General features: G+C 41.4%; 1 long non-coding RNA gene across 3 annotated transcripts in view; it reads left to right on the top strand.

The window, feature by feature from the left end:
- The first annotated feature begins 16 nt into the window (after positions 1 to 16).
- LOC139044550 (uncharacterized) overlaps positions 17 to 18,163 on the top strand; it is a 106,376-nt gene continuing 88,229 nt past the window's right edge. Inside the window, exons 1-3 of one of the 3 annotated variants that reach the window (XR_011501539.1) lie at positions 17 to 253; positions 904 to 1,003; positions 17,790 to 17,960. This is a non-coding gene — a long non-coding RNA (uncharacterized lncRNA). The remainder of the gene's footprint in view (positions 254 to 903; positions 1,004 to 17,789; positions 17,961 to 18,163) is intronic. The other 2 variants (XR_011501540.1, XR_011501538.1) reach the window with 2 other exon arrangements.

Below are 18,163 nucleotides of genomic sequence, written 5' to 3'. Positions count from 1 at the left end.
CCGGGGCGCGGCCCCCGCGGCAGAGGAGTCGGGACGAGCTGAGCGGCGGCGGGCGGCTGCCCCACGTGCGGAGACGGCGCCCGGCCGCCCCGCGGAGCCCGCGTCGCCCGGCGCGGAGGACCAGGGCCACGCGGCCTCGGGACCAACTTCCCGACTTCGTGCTCCTCTCGGAACAGAGTCGCCGCTTCCAAAGTGAAGCCAGCCTAGGTTTGATCAACGCATGCCCTGGATTTGGTGGAGGCCCTGTGAATTGGTTGGTTATTCTTTGGACCTCGGGGAACCAGGCTTCCGACTCGGTTTCTGCGGGAGTCGGGTTTTCCCCAGCGGGTTCTGTTCACTGCACTGGGCTACGCGGGTGTAGCCCTCATCACATTTGCCTTTTTTTCTTTTCTAGGTCAGGATTTATGCTTGATTGCCTTTCCAAATTCCCAGACCTGGTGTCTGGTGTGATCGCACAGGGTCCCAGATTTGATAATGTGGTCTCCCGCTCCTCTCTTTCTCTTTCTGATACCTTTTTACAGGGGTAAGTGGGAGAAAGAGCAGAATTCACAGGGTGTGTAAGTGACAGAAAGATGGTCTGCATCGCACCTGAGGAACCACCCCCAAACCCGGGAGAGGAGGCGCCATATCGTTTTTTCTAAGTTTTATTTAGTCCAAAGAATAAGATTTTATTTAGCTCCAAAGAATAATCAATAATTTGTGTGCCATAAAATCCATCCATTTTAAGTGTACAATTCCACGATTTTTAGGGAGATTACAGAGTTGTGCAACCATCACTACAATACAATCCAATCTTAGAGCGTTTCCATCACCCCCAAAAGAATCCCTTTGGCCCTTGGCAGTCAATCCCCTTTCCCAGCCTCAGCCCTGGGCAACACTAAACACTACTTCCTGTCTCTATAGGTTTGCCTTTTATGGACATTTCATGAAAATGGAATGATACGATATGTGGCTTGCGTTACTGAGCGTCATGTTTTTGAGGTTCATCCGTGTTGTAGCATGGGTGAGTACTTCCTTTTGTTGCTGAATAGGGTTCTCATACATTTTATATTAGGAAACAAATGTACCACCGCCTCCTGGAAGCCAAATATTGTAGTGGTCTTACAGCTGTCCCCTGCGTCTGGGATTCACTCCCTTTCCCACCTGAAGGTCTTTTGGAGAGAAAGAGACTAATTAAATCACATTTGCCGGCTGGGAGGTTCTCGATTCTTCTTTTCATGGCTGCTTTAAAGATTTAATTCCTTCCATGGTAGAGAGAGTTACTCTTTCCTTAGAAAACTGGTAATGTAGCCACTGCCCCTGATATTTTCCTTGGGAGAACTTTCAGGCCTTCAGGACAGTTCAAGCTTTTTATTATTGTTTATTGAGTGTCCTCAATCAGGGTTGGATAACCTCCTCCAGGTAGGCTGGGCAAATTGTCATGTCATGATATAATTAGGGAGAGTTCACATCTTGGAAAAAAGCTACCACCCCACAGATTAGCAGGCAGGTGCCCAAATGGCCAGGGGGTGCATGCTGTTCAGAACTCCCCACGGGGCCAGCCCTCCCCGGATGTCATTTCACTGAGCCGTTTGGCAGAGTCAAAACTATGCAGCTATTTCCATGATTGACCCCGAGTCTGTGACTATTGAAAAATAAAGGAAATACCTCATTGAGTTTCACAGTTGTTTACCCAAAGATACATTTTAATTATTTTGTTTTGAAACTTGTAAGAGAAGTTTGTCTTTATTTTTCTATTTTGAAAGGCCAACCAAGGAGGGTAGGGGAGAGGGGATGAGATTTCTCGTTCTCTCTCAGTTTGTACCACGTGCTCACCATGAGTATATTGAGGGGAAAACATCTGAACTGAAGAGGTACTTGCTTCTGCTGTGGAAATATCTGAAGAGAGAGAAAGTCAAAGAAACCTGGGTACATTTGACTTAAGAAGACTAATTGTTAAAATTGTAGTTTTTTATTTAATTGGGTGACATTTCAGGCTATTGTACTCCTAGGATGTGTGGGTAGTTTATCCAGCTTTAATTAAGAGTATTTGATATTCAAAGTTGAGACTAACTCGCTGTAGAAAATGGATTCCTAACTGGGCTGCACAATGGAATCAGCTGGGGAACTTTGAAAAGGACTGGAGCCCGCGTCCCACCCCAGAGAATCTCGTGATACTGGGCTGGCCTGGGCCAGGGCGTTCACATTTTTAAAGCTTTCCAGGTGATTCTGATGTGCTGCCCAGGGGACATAATCTTTAGCTCAATGTTAGAGGTGAAGCTAATAATTCTAACTTTTCATTCTTCTTTCAATATCTTTTCATTGAAATTCCACCTTAAATGTGTGTACTGTGTACGTAAAACACGGAAGCATCTTCTGGCCTGATGGTTGTTTAGAAACAATCCTTAACAGAAGGTTTGAAAACTCAGTTTCAAAAGTAATTTTCCCTGAGTGTGCTGTCTGGTCTCTTTCTGACTTTGTGCAGAACGGGCTGGCTTTGTTAGGGGAATGAGCTGTCTCCACGGCTGATACCCTAGTGGCATCTTCAGGCTTCAGGATGCTGCTGACAGCCAAAACAGGCTTTCTCAAGAACGGCGTGGTTATCTGATTGGATTTGGCTCCTGAACTACATAGCTGAACCCCTAGTTTATAGATCCTCTCTCTGTTCTGTTTTTATCCAAGTATAAATCTGGGGTTGCTCTGACATTTTTATGTATTTATTATTGGTCTTTTATGTTTTAAAGGACTGTCAGTCCTGTCCCACCCCCATACCATTTAAGCTCCCCTGCAAACTGTTACTTAGCTAATGCAGTACATAGTCGCTTGGTTTTTCTTTCAGTTACAGCGACCTTAAAGCGAGTTTGTCCCCTTTAGGAAGTGTACGTTTATCCTGCACTGTCCCGTCAGTTTCGACAACTGGTCATAGAGCATCCTTAGTTTGGAAGCTCCTGTCACCCGTGTCGTTTAACCCACGTTGATAGTTATTCTCCATCTAGTTTTCCTGATCCTTTTCCATTGATCACATCTAATGAAGGCAAGTATGTACACCTAGCCTCTCAGTTTTGATGATTTCTAACAACAGAATAAATGTCCACAGCCTCTGAGGAGTGAAAATTAAACAGTTGGTTCAGAGATAGCCCTGTGACCACTGGCAATCACTTTCTTTTCCTGGGCCTGTTTCCTTTCCATGAAGTGAAGGGGATTAGACCAAATGATTGGGAGGACCTTCCACTGGCCATATTCTGTGACTGGGCAAATGCTCCCTGGGCATATATCAGCTTCAAGGGCTGTGCTGTTTTCTGGGGTTTGGAAGGCCTCAGGAAACACTGGCTGTGCCAGCTAGCTCCTAGCTGTCCCAGGACCCATTCCTTCTTATGCAAAGTCTCTTTCTATTCACCTCTCACTGCTAAGCTATAGCTGGGATCATGTTTGCCCCTTATTTAGCAAGAAGTAATGGCGGTCACATTGCCACTAGAATGCCACTGGGACTTCCCTCATAAGCAAAGAAAACTGACGGAGAACATAAATTAGTTCTACAAGGCCCAGCACACATCCCATGTAAGCTCCTCCAGGTCAAGGACCTTTCTCTCTTTGCTCATTGCTGTACCCCAGTCCCTAGTGAAGTGTCTAGCACATAGTAGGTACTCAAGAAATATTTGTTGAACGAATGACTCAATCCCATTCTGTCTTGTCATTTGTTACCTTGTATTGATTTTTAAAACCTTTTTATTTTGGAACAGTTTTAGGTTTACAGAAAAATTGATAAAATAGTACAGAGAGTTCTCATATGCCCCACACCCAGTTTCCTTAATATTATTATACACCTTTATTATTTTTTATAATAATAAGATATTAACATCTTACATTAGTATGATACAGTTGTCATAATTGATGGACCAATACTGATACGTTATTAAGTAAAGTCCATACTTTATCCAGATTTCCTAATGTTCTCTTTCTGTTCCAGGATCCCATCCAGGGTACCATATTACATTTAGTCAGCATGTCTTCTTAGACTCCTCTTGGCTGTGACACTTTCTCAGATTGTCCTTATTTTGATGACCATGACAGTTTTGAAGAGTACTGGTCACGTATTTTATACAATGTCCATCAGTTGGGATGTGTCTGATGTTCTTCTCATCATTAGACTGGGGTCATGGGTTTTGGGGAGGAGGACCACAGAGGTGAAGTCACCTTCTCATCTCATCATATCGAGAGTACATATTATCAACATGACCTGTCACTGTTGATGTTGACCTTGGTCACCTGGCTGAGGTAGTGTTTGTCAGCTTTCTCTACTGAACAGTTACTCTTTTGCTCTCCCTTTCCATGCTGTCCTCTTTGGAAGGACGTCACTACATGCAGCCCACACTTACGGGGTAGGGAGTCATGTTCAACCTCCTTGAGGGCATAAATTATTGGGAATTCTTCTGTGAGGGAGATTTGTATCTTCTCCCCTATTTATTTACTGCTCATTTTTTATATGTGACAATTCTTCTCCAAAGGGCTGTAAGCTCCTTGAAGGCAGAGACTATTCTGTATGCTCCTCTATATTCCCAATGACTTGCACAATGCTTTGGAGTACAAGTGGATGCTCAGTCACCAAGGTAAAGAATGGTCCATAGTTTCCAGTCCTGGGAGTTTTCTGCTGATGGCTTATCCTTCTTTCTCACTGTAAGATCTGGGCCAGAGAGTTGCCCATTCGACTGTTGGCAAAGATGTGATCAAAATGCTAGTAATAATAGTGATCCTAACACTGTGTCAAGCTCTTCGTGCATGTTCTCATAGGAGCTTTGTAACATACCTGCAAGGTGGATATCATTTTAATTTTATAAATGAACATACTGATGCCCAGATAGATTAAAGGATGTGTCCCAAGTCACATGGCTAGAAAGAGCCAGGATTCAAATCTAGGTCTCTAAAGCCCATGTCCGTGACCATCAGTTTATGCTGTGTTTTTCCTTATAATAGCCAAATAAAGCCACAAGGAAAGGCCAGAATAAATGCCAGAAGGTGGTGGAAGTGACAGGGCTATAAGAATATGGACAAAGAGGAAATAAATCCCCGTGTGGGAGTGGCTGGTAAGTTATTCCAGGCATGTGTGGCCCTTGAGTTCTGCTATGAAATTGGTACATCCTCAAGGAAAACACATAATTCATAGGTTATCATAACAAGATAATTAGAAAACATTATTATGTATTCCAAAAACAAATGTAACAGGTTTTGCACAGATTCTTAACATTCAGGTCAAACAATAACTTCTAAAATATATCTATATGGAGCAAAGGCCCAATGTGATTCAATTAGCTTTTCAGATAGGTGGGCATTAGTGCTGGTCTCAAAGCCTTTTCTCCAAGGATCCACTCTAGAAATGATTTTTATAATGTACATACATATGGTGGAACTACTCATTCTCCTCTTCTCTGGAGGACGTGGTTGATTTGTGGTATGGTGGTCAAATGATATTGACGGTAGTGGTTATTTGATCCAATAAGTCATTGATCCAATAAGCTTTGTTGAGCCATTAAGATCTGAAATAAAATATCTTGCACATGTGGTTCTGGGGAAGTATATATTGATAGTGCTGCTAAAATGTGAAGCTCGCATAACATTTTCTATTGGAAGAAAAAGTGTAAGGTGAATACAAAATGTTTCCAAATAATTATGTATAGCAAAGGCCAATTCCTTCATTACACATTAATTTTAAAAAGTCAGACATGAGAGACAACTGTTTGAAATATGGTATTTATAGACTGAAGTATTTAATAAGGCTTAATTCTATCCCTAGTTTTTCCAGTTTTACTGTTCTGCTATCATAGTATTTTTATATTACAGAAACGTTGTTGAAGACGTTTTAATAATTTGTCAAATCTAGGCTATAAATAAAAGACATAATGATGTACATTTAAATAAGAAATTTAAATAAGAAAAAAAATGCTTCTGGGGAAATCTATGCTGATTGTAAGATAAGATGCATCCCAATTTCAAAGGTCTTAAAATGTGGATAAAATGTGTGTCAGTGACGTGTTATTACTAATTCTAAAGGATACCTTTTTATAATGACTCATAGAAAACTAAAATATTTAAACCATGTAAAAGGGAAGGGGGGACATCTAAAAAAATAGTAGTAATTTCATTTAGCTTTGATTTCCTGGAGGGCTAGACAAAAAAAAAAAAAAAAAAGAAAAGAAAATTCATTATCCTATTTATTGAATGATTAAAAGGATTTATCCCCCTCGAAAGACAAACTTTTTTCTGGAACTGAGTTATAAAAGAATTGCTGATTTGGAGCCCATATATAAAGAGCTCTTGGCAATGCAAAGGACACTGTCTTCAACAACAGTTTTAAAGAAGACTGAGAAACATTTTCATTTGGCCATTTCTTCAACCTTTGAAAGCAGAAAGCAGGAGTGCAGATTTGGCCAATATCTTTAGATATTTTAAAATGAAACATTTGAATTGCTTAACCAACATTTCACAGTGAAGAACATCTTTAATAGGAATGCTGTGCCAAGTATGACAAATATAGCAATGAGATTTGCTGAGCTTTATATTACCATGAAAAGCTGCAATTATTTGAAATTAAATTGGTACTGAAAATCATTTTCATGGATAGCAAAAGAAAAGCACAAATTTCAGCTGTTTTTTAGATTGAGCTATTTAAGGTCAACAGTTTTTAAATTGTAGTAAAAGCTGTTACATGACCAACACTAACTCAAATTATGCATTAAGCTCAAGCTTTGCATTCTGAATTTTAGTTTTCTTCCTTTAAAAAGAAATTTTTTTGTAATGGAAATTTTCAAACATATGCAAAAAGAAGACAAAATATTATAGTGAACTTCTTTTATCTATTACCCATCTTGAACAACAGTCAATTTATGGCCCTTTTTGTTTCTTCTATGCCCTTACCCCTGATTATTTTGAAGAAATCCTAGACATTGTATTCTTGAATCTCTAAAGATCTTTCTCCAAGCTGAGAACTGTCTTTTTAAATATGACCACATTAATATTATCATACCTAAAAAATTGTTAATTCCTTAATATCATAGCCACTTAGGGTTTACATAGCTTCACTTGTCTTATAAACTTTGTTTTTAAATGGGTGGTTTGCTGAATCAAGTTCACAAGAAGATTTATACAATTATAATGTGTCTCTTTAGTCTCTTTTGATATATAGCTTTTCTCTTTAGCTTTCTTTTTAAATTTTCTTTCTTTATCTGTTTGCTTTTTATTGAAAAATTCAGGTCATTTTCTGTAGCTTTCCTTGTGTATCTCATGGTGCCATTAAATGTGTTCCTCTGTCTCCTGTATTTCTTATAAATTTGGGAGTTAGCTCTACAGGCTTGATCAGATTCAGGTAAAGTTGTTGTGTTTGCCTGCACGTGTGTGTGTGTGTGTGTGTGCTACTTTGCAGATGGCAGTTTATACTTTGAAGCATTAGGGGCTGATGTTATCAGCCATTGGTAATCATTGCCTTGATCCATTAATTTATTGAGGCTTACAAAATGGTGATATTCTTAATTTTAGCATTCCTTCTTCATTTATTAGCTGGAATACTTCTGAAAAGAGAATCCCCTCACGTGGTTACCCTGAGGTACAGATCATATAGGAAAGGCAAGATATATGCTTCATTTTCACCGGTACTTACCAGTCTAAAATAATAGGTTGACAGGGACTTGGGGAAAGGAGGGATGGGGTGTTAGTGTTTAGTGGATACAGAGGTTCAGTTTGGCAAGATGAAAAAGTTCTGGAGGTGGATGGTTGTGATGGTTGCACACCATTAAGTGAATGTACTTAATGCCACTGAACTACACATTTAAAAACGGTTGAAGTGGTAAATTTTATGTTATGTGTATTTTATTACAACAACAAATTTTTTTTAAATAGATTGCTTCCCTTACACCTTCCAAAGGTGACTGAGTTTGTTTGTTTTGTTTTAAGTATTATTATGAACTCGTGGATTTTAGTGTATTTGATGTGTTTCAATCTGTTGCAGTTATTGTCCTCATTCCTGCTCAGATTGGCCCATTTTTGGCCTGTGACACCTTTTCTAGTTTGCTCCTGACTCCTTTCAACGCTGACTCTAGTAGCCTTCGATAGCTTCCTTCCTCTCTGGCACAAGATGTTCCAGGCTCATCTTGGAAATTTCCTGCCCGAGATGTGAAATTAGCTAGTTCTCCAAAGAACTCTGCTTCCTTTTAGTGGGAAATGGTGTTTAGAGATTATAATCTAGGTGATAGCTGTGCTCATTGGTACTGAATTGGTCATTATTCCTGGGCTGTTTCGGTGGACAGAGCTTGGGATAATTTCTTTCCTATAAAATGCATCATGGTTTTATGTGGGTACTTCTAATTCCAACTCAGGACTGTAGAGTGTTTGCTTAAACTCATTGATTTTATATCTTTATTATTTTTCAAATATACTTAAAACCTCAATTCTCAGTGACACTACTTGAGTTACTAATTTGCTGTATCTCACAGTACCTGAAAACAATTTCAAAATACTACTACATAAAATACACAACTTACGATTTTTTTTTTTTTGCTGGGAAAGATTTGCTTTGAGCTAACTTCTGTTGCCAATCTTCCTCTCTCTTTTTTTCCTCCCCCAATGCACGGTTGTATATCCTAGTTGTAAGTCTTTCTAGTTCTTCTATGTGAGCCACTGCCACAGCATGGCAACTGACAGACAGGTGGTGTGGTTCCATCACCAGGAAACAAACCTGGGCTGTTGAAGCAGTGAGGTTGCTGAACTTTAACCACTAGGCCACCAGGGCTGGCTCCAACTTAAGATTTTTTTGATTGGTGTAATCACTATCTCAGACATTATGGAAGTTAATAGTTTTGGACAAGTTGCAAATAGACAAACAAATACCCAGCAAAACCCAAATGATAAAATAAAAATATATATCTGTGTGTAATATTAAGTTCAAAGGAGCTCAATAAGACTATTCGATAGAAGCAGAGACCCGCTCCCTTTGTGTCAGCATGGCATATTTCTGTGGCTTGTGAGAACCACAAACTACTGTGAAGGGTGAAGTGTGAGAAGTGCTGACTACCATCTGTTACATCAGCCCTTCGGAACTGGGCTTTCAGAAAATGGTTCGAATGACTATTTTCTCAATTCTCTCAAGGATGGTACATAGCGAGTAAGCGAGTACCTTTCTAGATGCAAAGGAGAGAAACTAGCTCATTACATACAATGGATGCTCCAGGGCATTAGGGTTTAGGAATAGATTGGGAAGGGCTGCTTTAGATTATTCGAGTAAATTTGAATCCCTTAGGCAGAAGTTGTTTAAGATTAAATGAACATTTGCTAACCTCTCTTATTCCTCCACAGGCTAAAGTTAGTTCTGATCTCTTCCTGTTTGTTCTTTGGAGCAACAGTTTTTCCTCCTGTCCAAAAATTTGCTTTGGACTGTGGCATAATTGAGATAATCATCTCTATAGTCAGTGATGTCTGTTTGCTTGGACCTGCCAGTGACTGAGTTTAAGTAATTCGGCTGTGACGCGTACATCAAGGACAACTGTGTTTGACGGACTGGAGTTTTGCTGATGGGTGTTTATTTGAGATTTACATTTTTTCATTGACTTCTTTCAGTCATTTTGGTAGAAAAGTTGGATTTTTAATTTTTATTTTTTTAATGTGTTTTGGCGTTGCCACTTTGCCTCATTGTAATGGGGATGAAGAACATGGACCCGATCCCCTCAGAGATAAAAACGTGTTGCCTCAGACATGAAATAAGACTCAGACTTTAAATGTACTCAGAGGTTGCTGAAAATATGGGAGTGAAAAATGTAAATATCGGGCTTGCTTTCATCTTCCCTTTGAGGAATAACTGTTTCTCTAGGTCTGGTAACTCTGGAAGATGCTGGTGCCCGACTTGGAACCACACAGTGGTGAAACTGAGGCATTCGTGGTGCCTGGTTTAATGCCCTTGTTTTACAAACTAGGAAACAGGTCAGGGGAAAGTGAATGAGGCGCCTCAGACCAGATAACCAGTTCTTGGCAAGATCAGAACTATCCCAGGTCCCTGGGTGATTTCCAGGGCACCACACTGCCTTCCACTGCCTAAAAGCTCAGTCGCGTTCCTGAACACAGCACCCAGGACTGCTGGTTAGTGACAAATTCGGGCCTAAGCTTTGTGACCAGATCGAGAGACATAAAACCTAGAGCAGGAGTCTTTGGGTGGATAATGAGCTTTTTTGAGTCAGGCTACTTGAAAAAGGTAACAATATAGAAGGACCATCTCTAGGTCCCTGAAAGCAAGAACGTTCTCACAATTGGTGCATTTTGTACTGGAAGGGAGAAGGTAAATGAGATGTCCCCCTTCTCCTGCATGGTGTCAAGGAACTGGTTTCTTGCTCACAGAAGGGACAAGGATGGCTCTGTCTATTGCTGCCTTCTTAGTCTCTGAACATTCACGTCCGCGACAATATTAACTGAATGCCCCAAGGGGCAGCCACCGTGCCCGACACTGGGGAAATAAAGATGAAGACACACAATCCTGCCGTCAAAGAAGGCGTCATCCACTGCAGAGGAGGGGATGAACGAACACTTTGTGAGTGGGGAATGAGCAGCCTCATTCCCAGGAATTTCTCTCTTATCTCTAATCCAAACCCCTCAGTTGCAGCCTATTTCCATTCTTTCTGTCATCAATGGACTTGGAATGAGTACATATCACTGCAGACTGTTATTAACCTACCAATTTTTATTTTCTCAGGGGTGAGGGTTTTTCTTGTTTTTACTTTGTTATATTTAGTTTTTGTTTGTTTTTACTTTCCCGCCTTTCCGTAATCTTTGTAGCTCTCCTCTGTTGTGGCTCCCGTGTATGTGCTGTGTAACTGTGTAACCTGTAAAACATCCCACCACACAGTATGTGGTGGATATGAGATCTGTGTCCTCCTAGGCGAATTAACCCAAAATGGCTATTTTGACAAATGATCCTTGAACGCATACGTTTTTCCATAGAAACCGTGGGGTTTGAGTTAGAATCCAGAGAGATGCTTTATAGTGTGCAGGGTGTAAATGACATCATTTATTGTTTTAAAATGCTTGCATATCTATTTTTTCTTTATCCTTTCTATAATCCTGTGAGTTACAAGGACAAATATAATTATCTTTATTTGGCAAGTGAAAAAAATGCAGCACTAAGAAATTGTGCTGTATATAGGACACATAAAAAGTTAGAATGAGGCCACCCTGAGATTAGTTATCTGGACTCAGTCCCTGTTCCTCTACTGGTTTCTATTTTCCCGATGTTTTTATGAAATCATGTAACAGTGATCATACTTTGATGGACGACAAAAGGACTGACGTGTCTAATATACGCATGTGGGTCCCTTGCCCTTCCTGCTCGCCCCTGCTCAGTCTGCTGATATAGCCCCTTCCAGTATGCAGCAGACCTAACCTGATGACCCCGCCCTCCCCAGCCATAGCTGATTGGCCAAGGCCAGACATCCGACTCTGGATATAACAGTGGGCTCTTTTTCCCAGAAACTTGAAATTGGCTTATAGGAACTACTTAGCGTTGTAGTGGTGGCTCTTGAACAAGGAATCTGTAAAGCCAAGGCTGACCTGTGGACAACTGAAGCAGGGAAAGCTGGTTGTGACAGAGAGAAGACTAGAGTCATTGGGCATTTTCCTGGTCAGGGGAATCCAGTCCCTTTGGAGGCCAGTGGTGCCTCCCGGCTGGGAGATACTTGGTATTCATCCAATAAATTCCCTTGTTGCTTGTGTTCCTTGAGTGGATTTCGCTTCCTTACAATCAAATGAGCCCCAAGACCCCATCAAATGCTTTATTTAGGCAAAAGGAAATCATCTTTAAAAGTTTGTCCTGGGGCTTTTGCTCTCTAAGTAGAGAAGGCATCTGTGTCAGTGTTTCCGCCTTTCTAGTGGTACTGATGGAATGTTTATAGATTTTCTGTGGAAAAGGAAGGGGGGGAACTTCCATCATTTACAACTTCCCCAGCACAGGGAAGTTTTTCTTCTGCTTCTCCAGTTGGTGCCAGATCTGCAGGAATCAGAGATAAGGACTATGCCATGATTCTCACCTCTGCGGGCTTCAGAGCAGCCTTGAAGATGGTGGTGCTCAAACGTCCAGGTGCCTCTGGGAGCCAGTAGACTTCCCTCCTGAACAGGACCCACACCTTGAGATTTCTGTTGGGCGGTTCAGAGAGTCCCTGACAGCTCCTTCCCCACTCCTGCTCCCTACCATCTGGGCTTATTGGGATCCTAGAAACCTCGGAATTCAATGTTTCATTATAGATATTTTATTCTCCTGTAAAAAAAGACTTTTGGATGCATTGCCACCCACTAAGCATTTATTGTGTGACTATGGTGTACAGTATGTCTGCCTTTGTGACTTTCATTTCACCCTTGCCCCTTGCATAATGCCTCCCCTCTCAGCCTCTCCCCAGTTCCACATTCCACTGCATGGCATTCACTTGGCCACAAGGCCCAGTTCAAGGGTCTCCAAAGTTGATAACTCTTGTTCATTGTGAAAAGTTACGTTCTCTCTTCCCTGGATGTGAAGGAGAAAGTGTGTAGCATCTTGCAATTATGGGGGAAGCCGGCCTGAGGGAGAGGTACCGCGTGGAGAAGGGCAGAGCCAGCAGAACTGCAGGGGAGTCGAGCTGGACCTGAAGTGAACAATGCCTGCTGCTTCCGTTTCCCATAGACTTTTCAGTTCCAGGTGCCAATGAATTCCCACTATTATTTAAGCCAGTTTGAGTCCAGTTTTCTGTTATTTTCATCATAAAATATTCTGGTAGGTACAGAGCTTTTAAATTCATTCACTTCCCTCAAATTTTGGGTTCCTGATTTCAGATTCAAATACTGAGTTAGCACCTTCAGTGTGCTGGCACAGCACGAGGTACTTCCCATGTTATCCCTTGCCCTCCCTACTATTAATGTTACGGGATAGGTACTACTGTTATCGTACTATTTTCAGATGAAGAAGCTCAAGTTCTGAGATACTGTAATTTCTTTAAAGACACAAAGCCTATAGCAGCAGCAAATTCTGAATTCAAGCCTATTGCAAATACCATATTGCATCTTTTTTTTTTTAAGGAAGATTAGCCCTGAGCTAACATCTGCCACCAATCTTCCTCTTTTTGCTGAGGAAGATTGGCCCTGAGCTAACATCCGTGCCCATCTTCCTCTATTTTATACGTGAGACTCCTGCCTCAGCATGGCTTGATAAGTGGTGTGTAGGTCTATGCCCAGGATCCAAACTGGTGAACCCCAGGCCACCAAAGTGGAGTGTGTGAACTTAACTGCTGCGCCACTGGGCCGGCCTCACATCTATTTTTTATAGAAAAGAAATTAGGTCTCAAAAAATTCAGCTTTGTAGGCAGTTGTTGATAATAACTGTATTTGGGAAATACTTTTATTTTCCCAAAGCACATTTGAACCTGCACTACCATCAAGTTGACAAGTATCAACAGTGGGTTGAGGCCAGACATGGATACTCCCTGGGGAATGAGTCAAGATGTGTTTATCTAAAGGATACAGATGGAAGAAGATGCTAGTGGGATACACAGAAGAGAGATCAACAATGTTCTCCAATGGCAGACACAAGGTCCTCCGTATCCTTGTATATGATTAAGTCTGAGTGAGTGAGGATCACATTGGTACTTGTAGGAAGTTTCACCGACCAATGGGCAGAACCACCCCTCCCCCCAACCCCAGCTCAGCTGCATCTTTATGATCAGATCCTCAGTCTTGGTGTTACACAATATGATCAAAGAGACTGATATAATACGGTGCACACGGCATCAACACACTCCCTTTTAACATCTTCATTCTCCCCAGGCTAGCAATCTGGTCTAGGACCTTTTTTGATCTTAGAGCTGCAGAATTAGAGAAAGGTCAGTCAGCCAGAGGTCTCTGAGAAGTTTACAAGCCTTCAGACTAGCTGTAAGTCTGTCAGAGTGATGATTATAATTTTGCCGATGGGAAAGTTAAGATAGTTAAGTCAGAGGGGTTAAAATGATTTGGCCTCCAGGCGCACATAGCTAGGTGTTAAACAGTACAGAATGAAAATGGACGTATTTTGACTTGCTGTTCAATCTTCGCTTAATTAAAGTGCATTTGCTTTTCACCCACAGGAAATTACCTAAGCAAATTGTGCTGTAAGTGAAGCCCTGAATAAAAATCAGGAATGTCGTTAGAAGGCCAGACTTGTGCCTTTAAGTATAAAACCTGAATGGATTAAGCCTGGATTAGTTTGCAGTAATTAATGTTGAAGAGTTGGTAATGAGACCAGGCACATGGTTTAATCAGACCGTCTTTGGTAACCCAGAGCAGACACGCTGTGATGACTGTGACACTAATGAGGAGAAGCCGTGGCTTCTTTGTCAAGGGAGTCACTGTCAATCTCCAGGACAATTCTGGATTCCCAGCAAGGCAAGGGCTTCAGGACCATAAGTTTTCCATGGCTTTCTCATGTGTATCTTGATTAGTGAGTTTTTGGTAAAGTGGGTAACAGTCTCTTTTCTCGTTCCTAATATCCTGTATTGGCATACCAGTAAAGGCCTGAAGAAGTCCTCCACCACCATAAATTCTAAATGCTCTTGGCTAACTTAACCTTATTAGATAGAATAGAATTGGGGGCATCTTAGATTATGCGTATTTTTAGACAATTTCCGTATCTCACTATTTCATTCATTAAAATGCATTTGTTGGATACATTCTGTGTGTTGGGCACTGTGCCAGGTCCTGGATAGCGAGTAAAGAGCAAATAGATGTAATCTCTACGCTGCTGAAGCTGGTAGTTTAGTGGGAAAGGTAGAATCAAAGGAGGAAACACAATTAAATGTGTAATTACGGAACATGACGGATGTTTCCATGAAATGGAAAAGACTTGAGTGCTATGAAGACCTATCCTGGGGATCATATTTGGGGTTGGGGTACCACTGTCGAAGGAAGTGATGTTTATGATGAGAACTGGACAACGAGGAAGAGCTGGATAGGTAATGCGGGAATGAGTTTTCTAAGCAAGAGAAAAAGTGGGTTCGTTGTCCTGATGAAGGAACGAACTTGAGCAGTAACTGCAGCTGGGGAATGTGAGTGAGGGGAGGGGCAGAGAAGCTGAGAGAGGTGGGTTGGGGCGAGCTCAGGAGCTCTGGTCATTCGAACTCTGGAATCTTGAGAGAGCTGGATTCAAATCTTGGCTACTACTCTCATTAATGGTCTCGGACATATTACTTAATTTCTCTGTGAATCAGTTTCCATTTCACTAAACTTAGGATAAAATTATCTACCACGAGAACTAATGCAGACGACGTGCCTCTAAATGTCTGATCCACAGCAGTGTCGGTTCCTTTTCCCCACCATCTGGTTTTTTTTCTCTTCCTGCATTTTTATCCAAAGCTATTGAAGTAGTCTACCTGAATGGTTATTTAGCTCTGGGTTTCTTCGCCCTCTCCCATTATCTTGGATGGAAGGTTTTTACAACTGGAACAATCAAAAGGGGAATAATCTAGAGTTAACTATTATATAAGAAATTTCAGTTACATTGTTGACATCACCTTAATTAATCATAACAGATGGATTTGGAATCAATCGTCAAAGCTTGGTCTCAAGTCTGCCCTTCAGATACTCAGGTTCATGTTGGCTTAATGTTTTGTTTACAAAATAGCTGTGATTTTTTTTTTTAAACTTGGAAAAGACTGTCTGTTTTGATGCATAATATGAAAGCTGACTGTGACCTAGCAGACCAAAAATATTTACTCAGAAAATGTTTCATTTTAGTGATCTGTCATAATCATTCATTTTTAGCCTTATCTTTTTTTTTCTTGGGGGGAAGATCCCTGAGCTAACATCCACCACCAACCCTCCTCTTTTTGCTGAGGAAGATTGGCCCTGAGCTAACATCCGTGCCCATTTTCCTGTAGATTATATGTGGGACGCCTACCACAGCATGGCTTGATAAGCAGTGTGTAGGTCCACACCCGGGATCCGAACCAGTGAACCCAGGGCCGTCCTCCTTTAGCCTTGTCTTTGAAGAAGTCATGGTTATACTATATCTTGTATACAGTTTTCCTTTCTATTCTTTCATAGTCTAAGTTTTATACTTCTTCCTTCCAAGTCTCCTGAACTTTCACTCCCAGGTCTTTTTTCTTTCTTATTGTCTTTGCAGCTTCCTCTCTTTTCTCTATAAGGAGTCTTTCCTTCCCAGAAAGCCTTGCTGACTTCCTTTTTAACCACAGAAAGGGGCTCAACATGACTGGGCCACTCTGAGGAGGCCTCATGTTGTCTGCCAGAAAACTACCAGTCACTTACATCTCTCCCCCGCCCCCCCCTCCCCCGCTCCAGGCTGGGCTGCCCCACTGCTGGGAGGGCTTTGCTCTGAGTAGGTCTTGGAAATGCCTCCCCTTCTAGAACAGGGCACATCAACTTATTTCTGTCCAAGGAGTTTTACTCCTTCCCTGTAAACATTATCTGAGGATGTAAGGGAGGGAAAGGGAGAGTCCACGCGGGTTGTGTTGCTGTCTGCTTTTCCTGGCAGGACTGTTGGGAGGATGCTGTCCCACCTATCTTCATAACCTGATCGCTCTCCTCATCCTGTAGCCCAGAGGTTACCACACAGAGCGGTGTGACTGGCCGCCAGTAAGATGGTAGAGAAGAGAACGCCAAGGGGACCTTCCACAGTTGGCAAGGGGGAACCCAAACCAGTAAAAGAAAGTCCCGAATCTCACGCTTTCCTTCAAATAGGAGTCCAGGATGGAAATTCTCTGAATCACACCCCCTAAATATTTTCAGCCTTAGTTTATTTTCCTTAGACCTTTTGTTTTCAGGGAGAAACAGAAAGAGAAAAAAGGAAGAGTTCAAAGGAAACTTGGGAACTTGACTCCTACGAGCAGACTGTCCAGAGATACGTATTTAAACACTGTTGAGAGCAATGTTGAGAATGCTGACCTTACTGAGGGCAGCGTGAAGGCAGGCACCCAGTTTTGCCAACTGTTAAGTGACTGGTATTTGAACGTAAAAGACATATAAATTGGTTTTTCAGACATGGCAAAAGAATGAAGTGTTTTACGGGGTAAAAAATGAACTGTTATTCAATTTCAAGAGTAAATGGAATAGAGTCTAAAAATTTTTTAAAAATAGAAATTGTCTTAGTTATTAACAAATATAAATTTTAATGAATTCATAATAGTAAAATACTAGTCCTAGTTTTTAAAATGAAGTACCATTTAGTAAAATTTGGTTTTTGAGAAACAGTACAAAATATAAAACTTATCTCTAAAAATAAAGCTCTCCAAACTATAATTTGAGAGCTACCCAATTTTAATGTGAATTTCTTTGACAAGCTCTGTTTCCCTTATGAGAGAATGTCTCTTTTCAGTTTGAGTCGTCACCGCACATTTATGAAATCTGACAAGGCTGTTTTTACACAGCCTCAGACATTTGGGTCAAGGTGATGAGTGAGATGTTGCAAAGGTGGAGTAGTCTGACTGATTGAATGTGGGTAGTGAAGAGGTGGAGAGGGTTACAGAAAGAAGTGGGGGTGGGCGTGGGGCACCAAAGGTGAATGTCACTGTCTTTACATTTTGTCTGACCTTTGAATACACAGATGCCTAAGACTGTAGAATCCAATCCTTCATTAATCTTTGGAATTAGCTTAGAAAGGGACTTTTCTTTTAGCTGAGTCTGGGCTCCTGAAATCAGGGCCATAGGTATATTTGATTGTAGGTTCTGTATTTCTCTACCAAGTGTATCATCTGTTCTCTTTTAGTTAGTAATGACAGTTATCTTGGAGGCTGTAATTTCTTAGTTTTGTTTGTTACTTTTTTTTTTCGCAGAAGATTCCTTTTGCTGAGGAAGATTGGCTTTGAGCTAACATCTGTACTTGCCTGTAACGCCTGCCACAGCATGACTTGATGAGCGGTGCGTAGGTCCACGCCTGGAATCCAAACCTGTGAACCCCCCAGGTGCCGAAGTGGAGTGTGCAAACTTAACTGCTATGCCACCAGGTTGGCCCTTTTTGTTACTTTTTGTTTCCTATTGTTATTGACAAAATACCGAGGGACCAGGTTTCCTGCTTGCTGGAGTCTGAGAGCTCATGGAAGCCTCTAGGTAAAGATAAAGAGGGACAAAAGGAGACTTTTCTCCTTGGTTCTCACAGAGACAGTCTTACTTACAGGCATCCTAATGAGTTCTAGGATGGGGAAGGCCA

Source organism: Equus asinus, chromosome 2, assembly GCF_041296235.1.
Source record: "Equus asinus isolate D_3611 breed Donkey chromosome 2, EquAss-T2T_v2, whole genome shotgun sequence".
Classification (NCBI taxonomy): Eukaryota; Metazoa; Chordata; class Mammalia; order Perissodactyla; family Equidae; genus Equus; species Equus asinus.
Note: the sequence above shows the minus strand (reverse complement) of the source record. Positions and strands in the feature narration are given on the sequence as shown.